General features: G+C 33.2%; 1 long non-coding RNA gene across 1 annotated transcript; it reads left to right on the forward strand.

The window, feature by feature from the left end:
* The first annotated feature begins 435 nt into the window (after positions 1-435).
* LOC127736682 (uncharacterized) lies at positions 436-2690 on the forward strand. Its single transcript, XR_007999109.1, has 2 exons — positions 436-474; positions 1954-2690. It is a non-coding gene; the product is annotated as an uncharacterized LOC127736682 (long non-coding RNA).
* The last annotated feature ends 5812 nt before the right edge of the window (positions 2691-8502 follow it).

Here is an 8502-nt window from a genome sequence, read left to right on the forward strand (position 1 = left end):
ATTTACTTAAATAATGTAAAAAGTTAAAGTATTATTCATGTTTTCTTCATTTAATATAATGTTTTGTTTTTATATCGCGACAATTAAATCTTTATTTTACCACACATCCTATAACCTGTTTTCGGTATGATATCCCGTTTTGTCATATAACACATTAAGTACTCATGATCACGTAATTTACATCAATGTCGTTCAAATTTTAAAGTTAGAGCGTTCCTGATGGAGGCACCTCCTACGTCCTTATAAGTAAAACGTTGTTTCTACCATTAAATAATGTTTACATCTCACGTAAACATAATATGTACATAGTGCATAATATTGCATCAACAAAATAATTGATGTGTTTTCAATTTTTTTTTTAAAAGACTAATATATCTTAATAATAAATTATGTTTTGAAGAAAATAAAAGGCTTATATTGTTCTTTTGTTTTCAGTTGGAAGTACCAGTAAACACCAGACAACTCAAGCAAACGGTGAGATATTGGTCATTTTGATATGTCCATGTACACGTTTGTTATTAGATATCGCTATTTCGTTGGATCATTTTTTGAAACAGAAAAAAGGAAAATTAATAGCAACGTTATATTTTCAAAATATTTCTTTAGCCACATTATATTATTTCAGACAGTTTATCCTGATGAGCACAATGCCAAACTTTGGACGCAACCAATTCTGAAGTAACGTATTGTCTATATATATACAACTGTTACAGCGAGAGAAAAAACACGAAGTAACGTATTGTTTATGTACAACTGTTACAGCGAGAGAAAAAACATGAAGTATGCAAATAATATTCCGTTAACTTTGCGACAATATAAGATGCAACCGGCAATTCAACTTCCGTATACTTCAGATGTGTCTAACATTTTATAAAAAACCAAATCAGGAAAGCATATAAAGCACTAAATAAGTTACTCAAATGTTATGTCCTGTAGAATAAAACGCAGATGTCCTGTAGAAAAAACGCAAATGTCCTTTTAAAAAAAACGCAGAAGTCCATTAAAAAGGCGCAAACGTCCATAAAAAGGCGCAAATATCCTATCAAAAAGTGCAAACGTCCCGCTCCGTTTATCATAATTGAAGGGCAGAGTTTGTATTTTCCTTTATTTGGCTGCCAAATTTCAATTACTTTCTCATGCTTTTAGCCCCCTTTATTGTTAATGGGAGAATTTTTTGAAGGGTCAGACTGGCATTTAAGAGAGCAATTCTGTTTTAGTATTTATAGGGTGATTTTAATCACTTACTGGTTCACAAAAATCGAAAATGAAATGTTGACCATTAACTCAAACAATCATCAACCATATATGTTTCATAATCACATAAAATTTAAGAAAAGTTGAAAGATTACTGACCAGCTGCTAAACCATATGTCAACCATTGAACTAAAGGGAGAAATATATTACAAATTTAAGCACCTTTACATAATTTTCATCTATGTACAATATCCCATTTAAAAGATGGGACTTCGTTCGTGGTACTGTGATCTTATCCAATAACCTATATTGATATGCTTTAGGTTTTTGATTTATGATTTTCAAATATTTCGGCCTCAAGCATCACTGAAGAGACATCGTTAATTTTGTGATGATGATTAAAGGATTTGGCATGTAGTCTTTGTTTAATTGTTCACAACTTGTTTAGACTCGGGGCGATTAAGAGCTTAGCGTATGGTGTTGAATCTGTCTATTGTTAAATACAGCATGTTGATCTATATATGGTAGGATATTTTGTTGTTGGATTGATGTCATATTGATGTATAGTCACCATTTCCTTTTAGACAGTTGATATTACGGAAATATTGGACAACTCAAATACACGGTGAACACATATTAATTTGTTACAACGGTTAACATTATCATTTTGATAAGAGATCTTAAATGCATAGAGTTCTTCTTATTTCAAAAGTTGTTTAAAAAAAAGCGGAAAAATAACAGCAATCTCCTTTTTTGCAGGCATTGAAATAACAGATGAATCGGATAATAAGGGATGTTTTCAGAATAAGTCTGTTACAACAATGATGGCATTGATGATTATAGCAGTCGTAGGAGTAGCTGTACTGGATACCGTTCTCGGTTACCATTTCTACAAACTTAGGAAACAGTTAATGGGAGGATCTCATATGGCTTTGACGACCAGTGGAGTTGCTCCTGTATCCACGATGATAAAGAAATAAATGTGTGAATTAGTACTATTTGACATTTTCGTTTATTCATTCACTCATTTGACATCATGTAACATAATTTATTTTTATTTTTTCGAATACTAGTAGCCTTCATATGATTTTTTTTTAAAACAGCAAAATCTTTTTCCCTTTCCTGTTGTTAAATTTCCTTTCCTTGATAGTTTTATCCCTTGAAGCTTCTGTAAACATTTTCCGCAGTTGTTTCAGGATTCAATAGCTTACAGAAGCTTAGGTGCAGTAATCGAAATATTTTATTTTAATAACAAGTGTGGACACGGATCAGTGTGGATAGTAATTTTTAAATTTGTGTTAGTATGTTTGACAGTGTTATCGTCACCGAGTTAATGTATTGGTTGTGCCCCCACCTTATGTTTTGAGCTATTTCTTTATCTTTCACATATGGTTATATGTTAAACTGTGTTCCACGGTGACGGTTATCTTTGCATTTTGAGATAAGAAGCAAAAGCTCAAAATTAGCATTGTGCAGGGTTAGACATTAGTTGTTTTTTAAACAACTTGTCCTATGGGCAATCATATTATACTTGTCTGAAAGAAACAATTTTCTGAAATTTTGTACTTGCTTAAGAAATTTCTACACTGCATTTACAGGCATAAAATGATGTAAAATTAGCTCTGTTTTTCTGCCGAAAATTTTCCCTAGAGTCAGCTGCCATCCCATCTTATAAATAACATAGTACATTAGGATTGTTATTTAGGAACATTAAATGCTCTCTATCCAATGAAAACGCTAGGAATAAAACTATTTCTTAAGGCCCATGTGCTTTATCTGGGATAAATATTGATGTGGCTCTTGTATATTTTCATCCACAGATATCCTCTCCTTAATAAAAAGTAGCGCTGAAACTTGAGAAAGTTCATAAATAGTTATCATTTTAAATAGATATATTTTCTTATTTTTCTTTATTTCACTTAGGTTCAAGGTTTATGAAAATCAATAATATTAAAGTTGCATGTAGGTCCAATCTGAATGGTTCGTCATAGAATGTGTCCACAACTGATTCTTACTCTGAGCCATTATTTTTTTTAAATACTAAAAATAGGAAAGTTTGTCGATATTGTCAGGGATTACTATCATAATGATTTACTTGTTAAAAAGAGAATGAATGAAGAAAAGATTCTGTATTTTTCAACTTTAAATTTTTACTTGTCCATGTTGTCCAGGGCAATTTGAGCAGCTGTTAATGGCTAACCATGATAGTGTCATTTATTCAATATTTGTTTATAATGTTCAAGTTTTGGAGAAGCTACATATGTTTTTTGTATTTGTATGGATTTCCAAAATGATTGCATTGTAAAAAAACACCAAGCTTATACGACTCATCAGTGATACTCAAACCAAAAAGGTAAAAAGGCCAAATAAAGTACAAAGCTAAAGAGCATTGAGGATCCGAAATTTGGAAAGGTTTTGCCAAATACAGTTTAGGTAAATTCCACTCTAGTGACAATATGTGTTTTCGCAGAATCACCAGAACTCAAAATTAGTAGAGGTCTTAGTTGGCAAGAAAGATTTTGCAGAAGATTGATAAAAAGTAGGGGCAATACCTCACATGACCCTTTTGGGCTCACGCTTGGTGAGATAATAGGTATCGAAATTATACTTTTATGGTGTGTCTTGAAAAGTTTTCTGCCTAGACTCCCAAGGCCTCGTTGAAATAATATAAAATATTTTTTAAAAATTACATTAAATCTAATGAAATGATAGATTCAATTTATTTGTTCATGATTATTGATTTCTAGGGGGGAAAAATATGAAAAATAATAATTAAATAACACAACTATATTATTTGACTGATTTGAAATGGAAAAACTCCAGAATCAATTTTGTTTAAAAAATTTCGATTTGTGGGGAAAGATATAAATAATAAACCTTGATTTTAATAAAAACTTATGCATCAATGATTATCAATGTCGTAAATTTACAGATCGTCTACTATTAATTCCTATCTCAAATACTTGTATAAGGACTTATCAGTAAATTAATATCATACTGTTTTACACATATGCACATTTACGGTTCTACAATCTGTCGATACCTATTTCTTGGCATTGCGCAAGGTCATGATTTTTTTTATCTGACTGTTAATGACGTCTTTACACTAAGTTCAGTGAATGTTTGATGTGTGCTGATTGATATTTTAGTCTTAGATACATACTTGTTTTATTGTTGAATGTTATTGGCTTTGAACTAACTGTCAGTTACTGCGAGTACTCTCAGATCTGTACTTTGTGTCTTTTTTGTTGTGGGGGTGTAAAATTTCCTGCCACGTCTAGTCAGTGTTTTTGTTAGTTGCTTTTCTGCTTTGTATCGATATGATGAGTTAAGCCCTTTTCAACTGATTTTTATAGTTCGTTCTTATGTTGTAATGTTACACCACTGTCCCAGGATAGGTGCCAGCAAACATGTTTGACCCCGCCACATTCTGTATGTGCATGTCCCAAGTCAGGAGCCTATAGTTCAGTGGTTGTCCTTTGATGCTGTATATCATATTTATTTTTCGTTTACTGTTTTATACATAAATAAGGCCGTTAGTTTTCTCGTTTGAATTGTTTTACATTTGTTATTTCAGTGCTTTTTATAGCTTACCTTGCGGTATTAGTTTTGCTTATTGTTGAAAGCCGTACGGTGATCTATAGTTGATAACTTCTACGTCATTTGGACTCTGGTAGAGCGTTATCTCATTGGCAATCATACCACATTTTCTTATCTTTTTATTAATATGGAATCATGATTCCTCACTTGCAGGAATTCTTCGATGGAAATGTTTCTAGTAAGCAAGCTTAAGTTATGAACCTGCTATTCGGTGTTTGTCGTTGGTTCATGTCTGTCATATTTGTTTTTTATATGTAAAGAGTATTGTTAAAAATTAGGCCATAAATTCTTTGTTTGAATTATTTCCCATTTGTTATGTCGGGGCCTTTTAGCTGGCTATACGGTATGGTTTTTCTTACACGCTGACCTGCAATTGCTTATACCCACGTCAATTACAGGAATACCTCCTCGTAACTAACGCAACATAGAGTATAATCAAACAACAAAATGGACAATGGTCTGACGATTTCCACATGTTCTAACACTCAATACTCTAGAGATGAGCCTAAAATTGTAACCAATACTCGTCACAAAAACTTTGAATTAAATCTTGACAAAGTAATGGCAAAAAAGCTTGAAGCTACTAAGCGCCCAGTCAATATATCATATAAACTTACAGGAGAGGGACTTACTGCAAAAGCTGACACTGTATCATTTGAACTGATGAAAAATGCCATAATACATTATTATGAACAACTAGATGTCAACAACACACATATAAACATCAGGGTTGATAGAGATCTAGACAAGAAAGGCTTTATAGTTGGCTTGGTTATCAGAGTTACCGCTAATGATATCCCGAGATACACATTGTCTGTACACTATACATCATGCTCACTGCTCGTGAATGGGAGGGACACACTGAGATTTTTTACAATTGATCTACCCGAAATACACAGGACAATTAACTAGGTGATCTTAAATGGCACCAAAGTTGATCTCCAATCTCTCAATAAACATTTAGAAAAACAATTACAAAAAATGCTCGAGGAAAGACAAAAATTTGCATCAGAACACTCTGACCCTAGTAAATAAAGGCAACAGTAGTATACCGGTGTTCAAAAGTCATAAATCGATTAAGAGAAAACGAATCCGGGTTATAAACTAAAACCGAGGGAAACCCATCAACTATAAGAGGAAAACAAAGGAACAACAGGAACACTAAAGTTCAACAAAAAAACCCGCCAATAACATAGAAACGAACTATTTGATAACAACTGCCATATTCATGACTTGGTACAGGACATTTAAGAAAAAATTGTGGGTTGAACCTGGTTTTATGGCTAGCCAAACCTCCCGCTTACATGGCAATGTTAAAAAATAAATCACTACGTGACAGAAATACAGCACAAACACTCATCACAGAGAAACGCACAAACAAAATTAATAATAAAATAGTCGACACAACATGCAAAACCGCAGAACAACAGCGAACATCTTCCATTAAAGACAGATACCACAGGACATCACAAACAGTGACGCACTTACGTAACGAACATGCAATCTCGAACTTTATACAATTATTTTCACAATACCAGTCCAAACAATTTTCATGACAATGATGGTATTGAAAGGCTATTTTATAATTATTAGAACTACAAACGATAAGACATAACACAGTATCCAACCGAAACCATAACAGAAGCATCAAAACTAAATAAATGAATATTGGATGTACAAAATACCGTGTTAAAAATGTCAGTGGTTAGTTTAGACACAGACACATTGCATAGATCAACCAATTCGTGATGGTGTCCATAAAATTTACGGAGTGTCATTTTTAATCTTTCCTCCTCATAACTCTGTTGGAGCAGTTTCTGCGTATGGAGCACACTCCTGTATATGCAGTCAGTATAGTGTGAACATGCACGAGCATAACGTATCAATTGAGATATGTAAACACCATACGACGGAGCAAAGGGTATGTTATTGCTGAGAAATGGGAAATTGATAATTGGGAAGTTAAAATCATCCCGCGGTTTGTCATAGATTTTAGTGTGAAGTCGTCCATCTGTGTCAATATTGAGGAAAAGATCATGGTATGAAGCAGTCCTTGTATCAGTAGTATTCTTAATTTCAAGTTCACTGGGATATATGAGATGCAAGTACTGACTGAAATTTGGGTTATTCAGTGATAGGACATCATCAATATATCTGAAAGTAAAATTAAAGAATTTTGCAAGGTGCTTTTTCTTTTTGTCTGTTAGAAGGTTCTGAATGAATTCTGCTTCATACGAGTACAAAAACAAGTCGGCCAGAAGTGGTGCACAATTAGTACCCATTGGAATACCGACTGTCTTTTGAAATATCAATCCTCCAAACTCAACAAACAAACAAGTCCAGCATTTTGATAATATCATCTTCACTGTATTTTCTGATAGAATCAGTGTGGTTCCTCACAAAATAAGAATGAGTATAACCCAAAACAAGAAATTTATATCTACGATTCCCATTTTTATAGAAAAAGCTCTGTTTAATGAGATGGTGAAGTCGATCTTTCAATTGAGCATGGGGAATAGTAGTGTAAAGCGTAGAAAAACCAAAGATCTTAATGTTGCTGCAAAATTGCAGAGATTGTGATCTAAGATTTAGCAGTAGATCTTTGGAATGTTTGAGAATCCACATCTGATTGACACCACTGGTTGAATATATCTCATCACAATAATTTGGAAGGCCATATTTTACTGTAGAAAGAATAGTAGTCATCACTTTAGAAAGATGTTTAGTCGAACATCTTGATGATCCAGCTGTGTATCGTTCTTTATATGGAGTTTTGTGAAGTTTTGATATCCAGTATAATAACGGTAGATTTTCGTCGTTTTCTTTGATGTTAATATCAAATGAAAGAAGGACAAATTTGTGATTTTGTAAAATTTCATCCTTTGTAAATGATGTTAAAGAATATGTAGGATTACCAGTTGTGCTGTTTATTACAAGGTCTTTTGTGAGACAATGTAAATAATGGTTTTTAAATTCGAAGACAATATTATTGGAGGCTTTATCTGCTGGAACAACGACAAATTTGTCATGCAAAGAGGATAAAGCATCCACAACCTCCGGGTTCTTAAAATAGACCAACAAATTGCTAAAATAGATCCAGCTAAATGTATAAAATGTACACGTAATGTCCAAACGAAAGGTGTGTACTGCTCAGCTGGTGAACACTGGATTCACTACAGATGCTCTCGACTAAAGAACGCTGATATTAGTGAAATAGAAGATAATAGCACTAATAACTATAGATGTATCATTTGTGCAGAATCAAATTCAGACCAACACAATCATTTATCAGGAAGCAAAAATGTTGAACTGGTAATTGCTAATCATGAACAATGCTTACACTCAGCTAGAGAGCTAACTCCTGTTCGAAGAGATCCAAATATTATGTGCTATTTGCGATATTAGAATAAGTGACAACTCTGCGAATTGTGAAATGTGTTAATAAACCTGTCATATGACCTGTTTTGCCACTAACCGTCTATCAGGTGAAGATGAAAACAACACCTCTGATGACAAAAGCATATGTTTAAATTGTACCAACGTGATTGATCAACAACTTCAATCTGACATTTCTGATACCCAAAACTAGAGTCGTATACAATCTGACTATGAATCCAGACCAAGCATAACAACTAATGAACATGCTATAGTACCAATCTCCATAGACATGAATGATAATATCAAACATGATGTGAAACAAAAAAGCCA

This window comes from Mytilus californianus, unplaced genomic scaffold, assembly GCF_021869535.1.
Source record: "Mytilus californianus isolate M0D057914Y unplaced genomic scaffold, xbMytCali1.0.p SCAF_1, whole genome shotgun sequence".
Classification (NCBI taxonomy): domain Eukaryota; kingdom Metazoa; phylum Mollusca; class Bivalvia; order Mytilida; family Mytilidae; genus Mytilus; species Mytilus californianus.